The 13159-nt window shown below is 38.1% G+C and overlaps 1 long non-coding RNA gene across 1 annotated transcript; it reads right to left on the bottom strand.

The window, feature by feature from the left end:
• Positions 1-4790: 4790 nt before the first annotated feature.
• Positions 4791-5802, bottom strand: LOC308392852. Its single transcript, XR_013970874.1, has 2 exons — positions 5382-5802; positions 4791-5227 (listed from the first exon to the last, which is right to left on the bottom strand). It is a non-coding gene; the product is annotated as an uncharacterized lncRNA (long non-coding RNA).
• Between the last annotated feature and the right edge of the window lie 7357 nt (positions 5803-13159).

Consider the following 13159-nt stretch of genomic DNA (forward strand, 5'->3'; position numbering starts at 1 on the left):
GATCCAGACTGACTAAACTAGTGTTTGATTTTGTTGTTATGAGTTTGGCTTTGTTGGCAGAATAGTGTTTTTCATTAAAGAGGTGGTTACATTTAGGCATTACACGTATCACCTCTTTGCCATGCTGAAAATGAATTACAGCACATTTATATTCAGCTTTTGCCCTCAACCTGGGAATCACATTACAGGTCCTTAAAGATGATTCTGTACACACATCAACATACACAACTTGCCTGGGTAATAATGCTTATCAAGCATATGTAATTGGAAGCCAAAACAAAATTTCTCTTGGTGATCCTAAATGGTTTTGGCACTTGTAACTGATAGCTGACTAATGTTCTTCCATCTGTGCTGACAGTGTCACTCCATCCGACTGCAAGACATATTGCTGTGCTTAGCATTGCAAAAACAACACTCAGAAGCCAAGATACCAAAGTAAAAAGGTCTCAGATGTATTTTCAAAGGAAACAATATCTTAGTATGCATATTTTTCCCCAAAGCAATGTGTGTCCTCTGCTTGTTGTTTTTGTGACAGTTTGAGAAAATGTGAGAGGCGTAATCATGCTGCAGTGTGCTATTTTTTCAAGGTTGGGTGAGTAACAATTCAGAGCTGTTGCCAGACACTTACTTCCTAATCCCCAAAACTCACTAAAACAGAACCATTTTGAACAGATGAGGTTTCCACTCCCTTTATAACAATGCATTGTCCTGTCTTTCATCTCTAATGCGAGGGGTAAATAGCCATTAATCACAGTTCACAGTGTATTCCTGCATTGTACAGAATGGGCTGTAAAGAGCATGCATGGATAAAACTGATTTTAATTTTCATTATAAGAATAAGCGTGGGGGTATAAAGGTGAATGTCTATAAACACGATAAACAAGAAAAACCAAGAAAACAGAAATAAAAATAATAATTAAATATAAATATATGTATGGATATGTAGAGCAGGGGAATGCTTGCAGTATTCCCTTATTTCCACAGAGTGCAAGACTCTAATTTCTGTCATGATCCATTTCAGGGGAAATAATTATGCAGCTAATGTAATTTAATCCCTGCCCTTGCATCCTCCTCTGAGGAAGAGGCACATACAAGCTAACATGAAGTTGGGGCTGTTGCCTGATTACATGCAAAGTGCACAATATTAATTGGGTTAGAGGAGCAGAACTGTACTGAGGAAAAAATTAGGACATATTTAATCCAAAGAAACTGGGATTACTGGTAGAAACCTTGGGCAGAAGTATTTTGTAGGTTCACTCTGACTGCTCATAAGATGCCCTGAAGATATTTGTCATCTAAAATTTGTATGTTTTGCCTTAGTTCACATCTGTGTTGCTAATTTTTTATTCCTTCACTTTTGTTGTAACTCAGTATGATATCTATATCAAGTTTTTTCATCTTATTTTTTTGTTTAGAGTACATTTTACCTTCTATAGTGACTACACAGGAAGAAAGTATTTTATCCTTAAACTGTATCTTCTTTCAGTAGACTCCAAATTCCCCAGCCTTGGTTGGTTTCTGTTATGTGGTCTGATTTCTCTTTACATTTCAAGAGGCTTCTGTTTCCCTCCACTCAGAAGCAGATTAGGTTGGTATAAAACCTGAAAGAATGAATCAATATTTGTAGTGTGTTTCCAGCCAAAGCCTGCAGGATGGTTCTAAGAAGCCAGTGCCATTCAGTTCGCTGGGCCCATGAAGTTTTGTGCAGACACTTATAGTCCTTCTTAGGGCACAGACTTTTCCTTTTGCCCAGATTGAAGACAAGATTTCTGTGTATTTCAATGAAATATCTCAACTACTACTGCTATTACTACTACTACAGATATAAAATAAACGAAAGTTTTAAACATTTTTAAGTTTGAGATTCTTATCCTTCTCTACGGTGGCTGGGAAGTGCAAATCGCAACAAATTAAAAAACCGCAACAAATAAAAAACAAACCACAACAAAATACAAAAAGCCCACAACAAATTACAAAAAGCCCACAACAAAATACAAAAAGCCCACAACAAAATACAAAAAGCCCACAACAAATTACAAAAAGCCCACAACAAAATACAAAAAGCCCACAACAAAATACAAAAAGCCCACAACAAATTAAAAATCCTTGACGGAAAGGGATTGTCTGAAAAACCGGAAGTGACACAAGCGTGATGTCATGAGAGGGGGCGTGGTCAGGGTTTTTGGTTGAGGCGCCACATTTCTGGGCCGAACAAAGCGCTAGCGAAAGAGCGAAAGTACACGGATAACACCAGCTATGGTTCGTACTTGTTGTGCGGTCGGTTGTAAAGTTAGATCGCACGGCCGGCAAGGGAATAAGGTTGAAAATGGTTTATCTTTTCATTCTTTCCCCACCTGGAAGCAACATGAGGCAGCTCATGTATCGGATGTTACCAAACGAAGGCGTCTAGCCTGGATAGCAGCTGTGAGACGAGCTGATATCCAGTTCTCTTCCATCTCCAAATATCTGTTGGTGCTCCAGACATTTTCATTCCCGTAAGTTATAGATATGTTCATATCACTCTTTATCCGGTCTTTAAGTCTGACGTCACTAGCATGGGCTCAAACGCTTCTGCAGGTCCATAAATCACAGGATCACTGTGGCATTACTGAGAGTTGAAAAACTGTCTAAAGTCTTTCATCTGTAATAAAATTATCAGCGTTCTGCTCTACCATGTGTAACAATTGAGTTTAACATCCAGGCATCCATGAAAACGAAACGGAATATATGACATTTAACAGAGTTAGAAATTAGCAGGAAGTTAGCTCGCTAGCTTCCATCTAAATGAGGGATTTTGGAAACAAATTCAAACGTACAACTCTGCTATCACTTCCAACATAAATGAAGACAGAAAACTAAACAGCAGTGACGTTTGTAGGGCACTGTGAGTAAAATGCGTTTGATTTCCTCCCGAACATTCAAATTAGTGCAATCATAAATTCATTCATGAGGTGCAAATTAGAGTGAGAACACGTGGAGGCTCTGGCTACGTTCACACTGCACGCGAAAACGCATCAAATCCGACTTTTTTGACCGTATGCGACCCATATCCAATCATGGTATGACGGTGTAAAAACAGCACAAATCCGATATTTTCAAATCCGATCTGGGTCACTTTCGTATGTGGTACTTAATCCGATACATATCTGATGTTTTAGGAAGCAACTGCTGTTTGAATGGTCATGACGCATTAAATCCGTCTTTTATTTCACTGACACAAAACATATGCCAATTATCAGCGCTGGAGAAGACATTGAGAACACATGAGCGCTTCGTGTGCATCCCGTGCAGATGTTAGTGAAACTGTTGGGAAGATAACGTGAACATTTTATTTGTACTGTATAATCTGCAGATTCTGACATAAATCTGCAACTATCCTTTGAAGCACCGCTCCTCTCTAAAACAACAATAAGGATCATTATTAGGCCATATGTAAATAACAAAATAACTTAAAGCAAAATTGGACAAGGTAAAGTCTGAAACAAGTCTTTATATTAAGGGCCATCAGTCAAACAATGCTGTTTGGTCTAAACAGAGTGCGTTGTGTGTGACGTCTTCTTTTGCGCATGCGGGCCACTTTGAGGGTTCACAAAGGACTGCGTTTGCTGTCACATTTTATTTGTAGTGTGAACAAGCAGACACAAAATCAGATTTAAATAAAAAAAAAAAAAAAAAATCGGAATTGAGCATTAAGACCTGCAGTGTGAACGTAGCCATAGTGAGTTCAGTGCATTGATGTGACATTGTCCTGAAGGATTTAGTTATTCTCAATGGTTAAAGAAATTGCAATTATTTATTCATATTTATTATAAATAATCCTAATTATATATCTTGCTTCCATGTTTGTGTCCTGTGTCACAAAAAATAAATTTTTTACTATAATACATTGATTAATGACCTGCAGAATCTCCTTATCATATTACGTGTCCATAATTGTCACCTAAAGTCAAACTTTATGCTTTCTCCATCTTGAAAGTGATGACATCCTTGCATTACATACTTTAGGTTCATTTTCTGAAGGCAGGTTTCTGAAAGAGAACAGGCAGATTTGGAATATAACATGCAGCGTTCTATAGATGGATACATAAAAAAATGGAAAATTACATGTATGTGCTAACTTTCTAAATACTTTGTTACATTTATGATAAAATGGATTTGAAAGTAGATAAAACAAATTTATGTCGGCCTTGGCTCATTAGAGTCCTTGTCTTTAAATTAACTTTGTATGTTTCAGGTACTGCACTCTCAAAGACTGAATGAACCAGCATTGGGTCATTGTGAGCATCACAGGGAAGGTTGAAGCCGCCCACTGCACCTGTATGGCCGGAGTCCTGGAGACCTGCATCCATGGCGCTGCTCTTCTGTTTAATGTAGAAGCAACAGTGCAGATCTGTGGCACAAGGACTGTTACAGATGAACCTGCATACTGGGGTTTTCTGGGTAATATGACCAAGATACAGCCAGAGGTTGGCCATAAGATGGACTTCTCCTCTTCAGCTGACCAAAAACTGCTCTCAATCAAAACATAAACAGACCATCTGTAGTGACAGGTAAAAGGAGCCGTCCTCAAAAAAGAAAAATCCCACCTGCTACTGTGGAGGAGTTGTCACTGCTATTGGAATCTTTGCTGGAACACAGTAAAGCTGTGGGTTGTGGGAATGACCCATAATGTTTTATATAAGGGTCTAGATTTATGCCTGAAGTGCACTGCCGTGTAAATAATTTGCATTTACTGAATATGTTCTGACTGAGTACCACTGTTCAAAAGTTGAATAAAGAAACAAACTAAGTTTTGCTCTTTTTTTTTTTTTTATTAAAACCACCTTACAGAACATCACATCAGTTACAATGTAGAATCCATGTCATAGTTTATAAAGGACAAAATGTTTACACAAAATCATGACAGCATTTACACGATATCACCCACTACTAACGTTACTTTATTTACTATCAATTACTTCAATTTATGTTCTGAAAAATTACCGCTATTTATACAGCACAAGACTAAAGAATATTTAACAGGAGCAAGTTTCATTTTCCCCTGGTTTTACTACCACACTGTTCACCAAAACGGCAGCAAACCTTCACCATCTTATCCAGAAGGGTCACCTCTTCACCCTCACATGGAAGAAGTAATCTGATTGGCATGGTGGTATGTTTGAAGCAGGTCCCTTGTGTAGCGCTGGAACTCAGTCACGATGTTTCATCCATTTCATGGGCTGGTTTGCTGCAATAATGCCAAATAATTAGTAACTCTATAAATAGAAGGTAGTTCTGCAAAATCACTCAGTAGGATGTTTTTTTCTAATTTTCTATGACCTCAGAGTGCATCGAAAATAAAACTAATAGGCTATAAAGATATGAACATATTTAGAACTTACCGGAATGAAAATGTCTGGAGCACCAACAGATATTTGGAGATGGAAGAGAACTGGATATCAGCTCGTCTCACAGCTGCTATCCAGGCTAGACGCCTTCGTTTGGTAACATCCGATACATGAGCTGCCTCATGTTGCTTCCAGGTGGGGAAAGAATGAAAAGATAAACCATTTTCAACCTTATTCCCTTGCCGGTCGTGCGATCTAACTTTACAACCGACCGCACAGCAAGTACGAACCATAGCTGGTGTTATCCGTGTACTTTCGCTCTTTCGCTAGCGCTTTGTTCGGCCCAGAAATGTGGCGCCTCAACCAAAAACCCTGACCACGCCCCCTCTCGTGACATCACGCTTGTGTCACTTCCGGTATTTCAGACAATCCCTTTCCGTCAAGGATTTTTAATTTGTTGTGGGCTTTTTGTAATTTGTTGTGGGCTTTCTGTAATTTGTTGTGGGCTTTTTGTATTTTGTTGTGGGCTTTTTGTAATTTGTTGTGGGCTTTTTGTAATTTGTTGTGGCAGGGCTCTAGACTAACTTTTTGACATGGGCGCACCGGTACGCCTAACTTTAAAAATTTAGGCGTACCGGCACAAAAGTTAGGCGCACTCAAATTTTTCAACCGCATCGCTTAACACCGCAGTTTTACATGTGCACTTTCTTTGGGGGGGGAAGTCCATACAGACAATATTAATTTCTAAATTATTAACTAACAAACTTGTGCTTAAAGTGCTTTGTCAATATTGTAGAAAATGTTAAAAACTTAATCATCATCTTGGCCTCCTCTGACAACCTGTTTGCTGCTGTCTGCTGCTGAAAGGCCGTGGGGAGAGGGGACACTTGGGCAGTGCATTTACTGCAGCATATAATGTGTTTTCTGGATACACTGTGCTTTTTCAGCATTCAAATATTGATGGCACCGTGTCAGAGCACTGGCTATGAATTTCAGACAGATCAGGCCTTAACTTAACAAAAAAGTTATCAATAGTTCTTTTCATCTTTTCTTATTACCCACAGCTACAGTACATCCACTTCTCTCAGGCCTAGGCTGCTCACTAGGGCTGAGTATCATCACTGATTTCTATAATCCATTCAATTCCGGTTCTCAAAGTCCTGATTTGATTCAATTTAGCCTCAGACAGTCAGAAATATTATAATTCTGATCATTTATCAGTACTGATACACATGAGACTTCATCAGAATTGTGAAAATCACAGCAGATGCCTTTGTGTGAAAGTAACTGAGAATAAAACACAGGAAAACATGAAGGAGATTTTCCTGGTCTGGCTTTTTATAGCAGATAACCTTAAAAATATTCTGCAATTTTGCATAATTTTAAGAAATTTAAATTTCTTCAGTATTGAACAGCAGAAATTAGGCTTTCTTGTCCGAGGTCATTTAAGTGAAAAAAGAAAAAGCGCTGTAAACAACGCTAGACTGGTGGGTAATAAGCGAATGAATAATGCAGAAAACAGATTTGAGACGGGAAACTGTTCCTGAAGTACAGAGAGAGAGAGAGAGAGCTGTGCAGGAAGTGTGATTTTTATCGTGGTGGAAGCAAAACAGCAAAAGTCAGAGGGAATTCATGACGACATTGATCAAATGTGAAGCGCAGTTTGCTGCTTCTTTTGCTGCAGGCTCGGTGAATTTTGGTTGGAGAGAGGCAAAACCTGCAGCTCAGAATCAGCGCAAAAAGACGTAAACACAGCGCGGACCCGAAGAATCGCTAAGCTCCGACAGCGTGTCCGTGTTCAGGCCGTCGGGTGAGAAAGCCGAGAAAGACGAAGCTGATTCTGATGTGTTGGGTCCGCTCCGTGTTTAGGTCTTTGTGTGGAATCCGTTAATGAATTGATATCGCTTTATTCAAGCTACTCACCTCTCTCTTCCACCTGCACTTTCAACTGGACCACGGCCAATCAGAGAGGTCCCGCCCCTGACTATCTCTGATTGGTTTAGTCCACGATAGGGGCATAATGTGTGTCTGTTGTTGACCACACGGAGAGTTACAGAGATTTTTTTTTTGTTACCGGAACAGTTGGTCGCACCTGTGCGACCAAATATTTATTTTTAGTCGCACCACTGAAAAATTTGGTCGCATTTGCGACCAAATTGGTCGCACTCTAGAGCCCTGTGTGGGCTTTTTGTAATTTGTTGTGGGCTTTTTGTATTTTGTTGTGGGCTTTTTGTAATTTGTTGTGGGCTTTTTGTAATTTGTTGTGGGCTTTTTGTAATTTGTTGTGGGCTTTTTGTATTTTGTTGTGGGCTTTTTGTATTTTGTTGTGGGCTTTTTGTAATTTGTTGTGGGCTTTTTGTAATTTGTTGTGGGCTTTTTGTATTTTGTTGTGGGCTTTTTGTAATTTGTTGTGGGCTTTTTGTATTTTGTTGTGGGCTTTTTGTAATTTGTTGTGGGCTTTTTGTATTTTGTTGTGGTTTGTTTTTTATTTGTTGCGGTTTTTTAATTTGTTGCGATTTGCACTTCCCAGCCACCGTACTTCTCACAGAAAGGATAAGAAAGATTTTTGATTGGTTCAAATCATAGAATAATAGAATAGAATAGACCTTTATTTTCATTGTACATGTCCAACAACATTGTGAGAGCTCTACACCAACTGTGCCAGAGTAAGGTATACATAGTAGACAGCAGGAATAAAGAGCAAACAGAAGAAATCTATACAATCAAGTAATATATATACAAAACAATAGAAAAGCACACATTAGAGTACATACTTTATTACTCATAGGGAGCTAACCTTGCAAGAGATGTTTTGGCCCCCATAAAGCCCTAATGTCGTCATCATCTGCTCAAGTTACAGGCATGCATGTGCACTTTCAGCCCACTTTAGCTACTGTATTCTTCTAAATGACAGGTGCTTTTGGTAAGAGAAACAGCAGTAGGAATGGTAATGCACAGGTCTCTCATTCAAGTATTATAGCTACTGTTTTTTTTTTTAAATTTTATGCTGAATATTTTCAAATTGTTGCTGCAGCTTCCTTTCTTTAATTCTGTGTTACTGGAAATCCTTTGCTGCTGCATTGATGGATTGTAGAGTCCCGTAGAGATACACCTGCTCACATACCCATTCCCCAAGCTCATCCATTTTGCATATGCACCAGCATCACTTACTGAGTCATGCGTGCCTTGTTACAAAAACTGGGTGGTGTCTGAACAAAGCACACTGGCGGCATCAGTAAAGGCACGAGTTTTGGCATGTACCAACCTGCGCAATTGTGCCAACAGCAAGCATTGTCTAAGATTCAGTCTAGGATTACAGAACGAGAGAGAAGTAACGGAGACAACCTAAATCTAAAGAGAGCTGCTGCAAATCTCCCAAGATGTGAAACATTCTACTAGAGCCATATGGTATCGGTATTTTATCACTCATGTTATATCAGTAATGTCTAGAAAATTAATTACATTGTTGATTCTCTATTCACCCTGTGTAATCACAAGATCAAGTGTTTCTCTCATTTTGACATCTGCAAGATGTGTAGTTGCAGTCTCTACTAACTTACCAGTTGAAGTCTTGTCTGTTCCAGGATAAATGTAAATATATTTTGATCACCTGGTGACATTTCATTTAGCTTCAACTACCCCACAGGCCACTAGTGTGGTTGTAGACTCTGTCATGTTAAATATGAGATTTTACCTCTTGATATATTTTGATGCAGACTGTGTTCACCTTTCAAAACAAAATTTGTACAGATGAAAAACTGCATCTTTTAAATTTTAAACTCCCATAGCTTCAGCGCACTTATGCACTTCATTTCCCAACTCTGTGTGTACGATTTACTCGTCTCTTTGAAACATACTTATTTCAAGGCTTGGACTGTTTATCCATCCCTTCATACTCATTCCTATTTATCCATTTCAGCCTCTGATCAAAAACTGCTCCCTTTTGTTGGCATTAATATCACCCTCTAACCCCTCCATGAAAAATGAATGCTATTATACAAGTCTGGAATATCATGGGTAATTGCTTTTTGAAAGTTCCCCCAATTTTCTTTCTGTTGTTGATAAACATGTAATGGGCTTACTTTGATTTATATATTTATTTATTAAACCACATGACCTTCAGTATTAGCTTTGGATAACTGACTGTAGAGGGCAGAAACATCCCTGTGGACCCATCTTTGAGTCTGAAGAGTGCCAGCTGTAAACTAGTAAAGAGCTACTCAAATCAGGCCTACCAGGAAAATGAGCTGTACTGATAGAACAGATGCATCAGTTTGTGTTCAGTATTTGTTCTGCTTTTATGTGTGTGTGTGTGTGTGTGTCTGTTCCAGTGTGGAAGTCTGTGCATGCATGTACTGAGAGATTGTGGTTAGAGTAGAAGGAGCAGTGAGTGTTGCTGGGTTGCTAATGTTATTCCCATCCCAATTTGCTGCTTTTGCACGTTCATTACCACTGCAATTATACTGTTGGTGTGTATAGGAAGCATGGGTAAATGAATTAGGCAGGAGCATGTTTTCAAATGGGAGTGCATACTGGAAAGTGGTGCAGTATCTAAACCTTTTAATGAGGAAGAAATTTTGCTGAGGACAGGGCTCTGCTAATGGAATTTGAACTTGATTATAGGATAGCAGACACACATTCAGTCGTCTTTATCCTCTGATTCCTGCTCTATTTACAGTATTTATCATCAAGGCACTGGCAGCGGTTGCTGCCATCTGTATAAGCTCGACTTTTATTATCGGAAATATCTAATCCTCTAAACTTGTTTAGTCAATTATTTTGGCAGAGAACACAACGCAAAAGTAATTTAAAAAGGCTAGCTGCACCTGATGATCATCTGAAAGTCAAATCTTTACATAATTTCAGGATTTTTAATGTTTGATGGGGACTACTGAAAATATTAAAGTTAAAAAGCGAAAGAGACATGAGGAAGAGAGGAAGTGGGGTGAGGAAGCGAGATACCTTTTGATTGAAATGATTCCAACTGGGAGAAGGAGGCTCTTATGTGAAATTAAATCAGCCGCATGGGTAGGAGGAAAAGCAATTAATGACCTTTTTTGTTTTGAAAGTTAAAAGTTAGAGTGAGGTTAAAAGTTAGTACGTTATCTCAGTTAATTACTGTGTCGATGGCCAAACCTTGAAGTTGAGTGGTTTCATTATTGCACAAGCTTTAATTTTGTTCAACTGGACAGTTTCATCACCCAAAGACACATTTTAACCATGTGCACTTTTTAAAATGAAGCATGGTTTAATCAAACAACAGAAAAGGGATCACCAACACTACAATTTCTCTATTTATTTTTCAATATATATATATATATTCCTATACAGCAATATGTGCACAAACACATATATTACATAATACTATACTATGAAAGCCAGGCTCTTCACTGTTGACTTTAACACTGGTGTTTTGCAGGTACGTAATAAATATCAGCTGAGGATCTTTGGGATGTCTATTTTTCAGAAAAAATAATAATAATAAAAAATAACATACAAACAAAACATACATGCATACAGAGTTGCACTCTGGGGGGTCCTCAGCTAGTTTACAATGTCACTTGAATTTCTGAAGAAAGTTAGGTTTACTACTTCCTGAATCCGAAGTAATCTTCAGTAAGTAATTTCGGGAACATAATTGGAAAAGAGTCAATTACCCATAATAAACTTACATGAGGTAACACAATGTGCCACTGAAACACAGCAGTAATGGAGTCATTTGCTTGTTCATGTCTACAAAACACAAATTCACTGTAATATTTTTTAAAACTTTGTAGTCTTAATACATGTTTTTCTAAAGTGACATAACTCAGCCCCGTCTGTCTCTGTCTGTGCTGTTTTTGACATTCACAGGACATCTAACACCCATCAGCAGTTTGACTCACCTCTTCTACTGATCCATGACATTTAGCCTATGAACATCCAAGGATGGAAAGGATGTTTGTAAAAGGCCGAAAAAGAGAAAACAAAAACACGACTACTGAATAAATGACAATCTTCAAAACACTATCATCCCTCTGTAGACACATAAAACAAGCAACATAACATACTGCTAAAAATTCCAAGGATGAATTTTAGTTGTCAGCATTGTTGTAAATGTCAGTGCTATATTGCGCAAGGGTTTCTCCTGAACAGCCAAATTGTTGACAAACTAGCTCTATCAAAGTGACAAGAAATACTCCACTTAAAAGGTTTATGCAAATGAAGGGGAATTTACTGCAACAAAGAAACAAATAAACAACTCACAAAACGTATCAGTGTAGTTCATAAGTAATTAATATGAACAATGCAAGAATTAAGTGGATGTGCACTGGTTGGTTGTTCAAAAGAGACACCAAGTGATCACACCTGCTAGCTTTTATAACTCATACGGTCCAGGTGTGCTATTTTTGGTAATGCCAGTCAATTGCCCTCCAAGACATAAGGTAGGTCTTGCTGCAATGTAGACATAAAAGAAAGATTATGATGAGAAGAAAGATTATTTCAAGAAAGAATCATGATGCCATATACTACTTTGAAAAATCCCAATGCAATTTTGTATGACGTGTTTTGACTGTGAAAGCGGTTAAATATATAAATCAATATTAAATGGTGACATTGACTCACTAGAACTAAAGTCAAATGCTACTGGCTGTAAACTTATTAAATTAAAATAGGTTATTGAAGAGTTTCACCAAGTATTTCAACCATGAAAGCTACTATAAACAAAAAAGTTGCTCTAGAAACTCAAGTTATGTTATGCAGGCCACAATAACACTATAATCTTCTTATATATAATATATTATGTATAAATAAAACGTTTAAATAGTTAATTCAACATCTTATCCAAATTAATGAGGTTTTGCTTGTATGAATGCTCTGAAAGCCTGTGGCTACAGATGGAGAAAGACATCAAACAATACTCTTTGCGACTATTTAATATAATCTCTATTTGGTGTTTGCACTACTTTAAGTGTTCATTTATCAAAGGTTATCTTTTCCTCTGACCGACGTAGTGAGATAAATTTAGGAGAAAAGAGGAAGCAAAATCCTATTAAAGGAATTAATTGTGAGTTTTCTGCAGGATGAGATCTGGGTGCTTGAGTCAAAGATGTGTGTGTCTGTGAGTGCGAAAGAGAGAAACAGAAAGACGGGTGAGTGTGTCAATGCTGACACTCATTGTATCTTACTGTAAGTGTCATTTTCCATATTTTTTTTTCTCAGTTGATTTGCTAGCAGCAAGGTTATAATGTCTCTGTTGGAATGAAATGGACTGTCAAAAGCTGTTCATTGATACTGCACAGGTTAATTTGGGTCCAGGACAATGTCTCGGGCCATCATTCACAAGGATACACACATTCATGCGATTCACAAAAAGGAGGTTCTATATTTCTTCTTGCTGTCATTGTACACTTTGCACTCCATGCTTTCAGTTTTCACGTGCTGAGATGGAGGAGCAAACCATCAACAAAAATAGCCTACATATACTAAAATATGCAAGTGGATCTGATTTAGATGTATTTGACAGTGTTGCCAGGTATTGTATAGCCATCGCTGTTCATTTGTATACCGATTTTTTCCGGGAACATGTGTCATCTGCATTAATATTCTACAGTTGCGGATGAACAGGAACATTTACTTTAGCATGCACTGAAACAGCCTCGGGGATGCTGTGATTAATGTATCCCACTTAACTCAGTCGCATCTACACTCTCTAATCATGTTTTTTGACAGGTGGAATCATGTCATTCAAATTCATGTCTTAGTTTAACTAATATATCATATGAACGTGCTCCATTATAGGCGCTTGGGGACTGCAGTCATCCATTTGAGCCAAGGTTAAAAGATTTGAT

This window comes from Rhamphochromis sp. 'chilingali' (genome assembly GCF_963969265.1).
Source record: "Rhamphochromis sp. 'chilingali' genome assembly, chromosome: 2".
NCBI classification, from domain to species: domain Eukaryota; kingdom Metazoa; phylum Chordata; class Actinopteri; order Cichliformes; family Cichlidae; genus Rhamphochromis; species Rhamphochromis sp. 'chilingali'.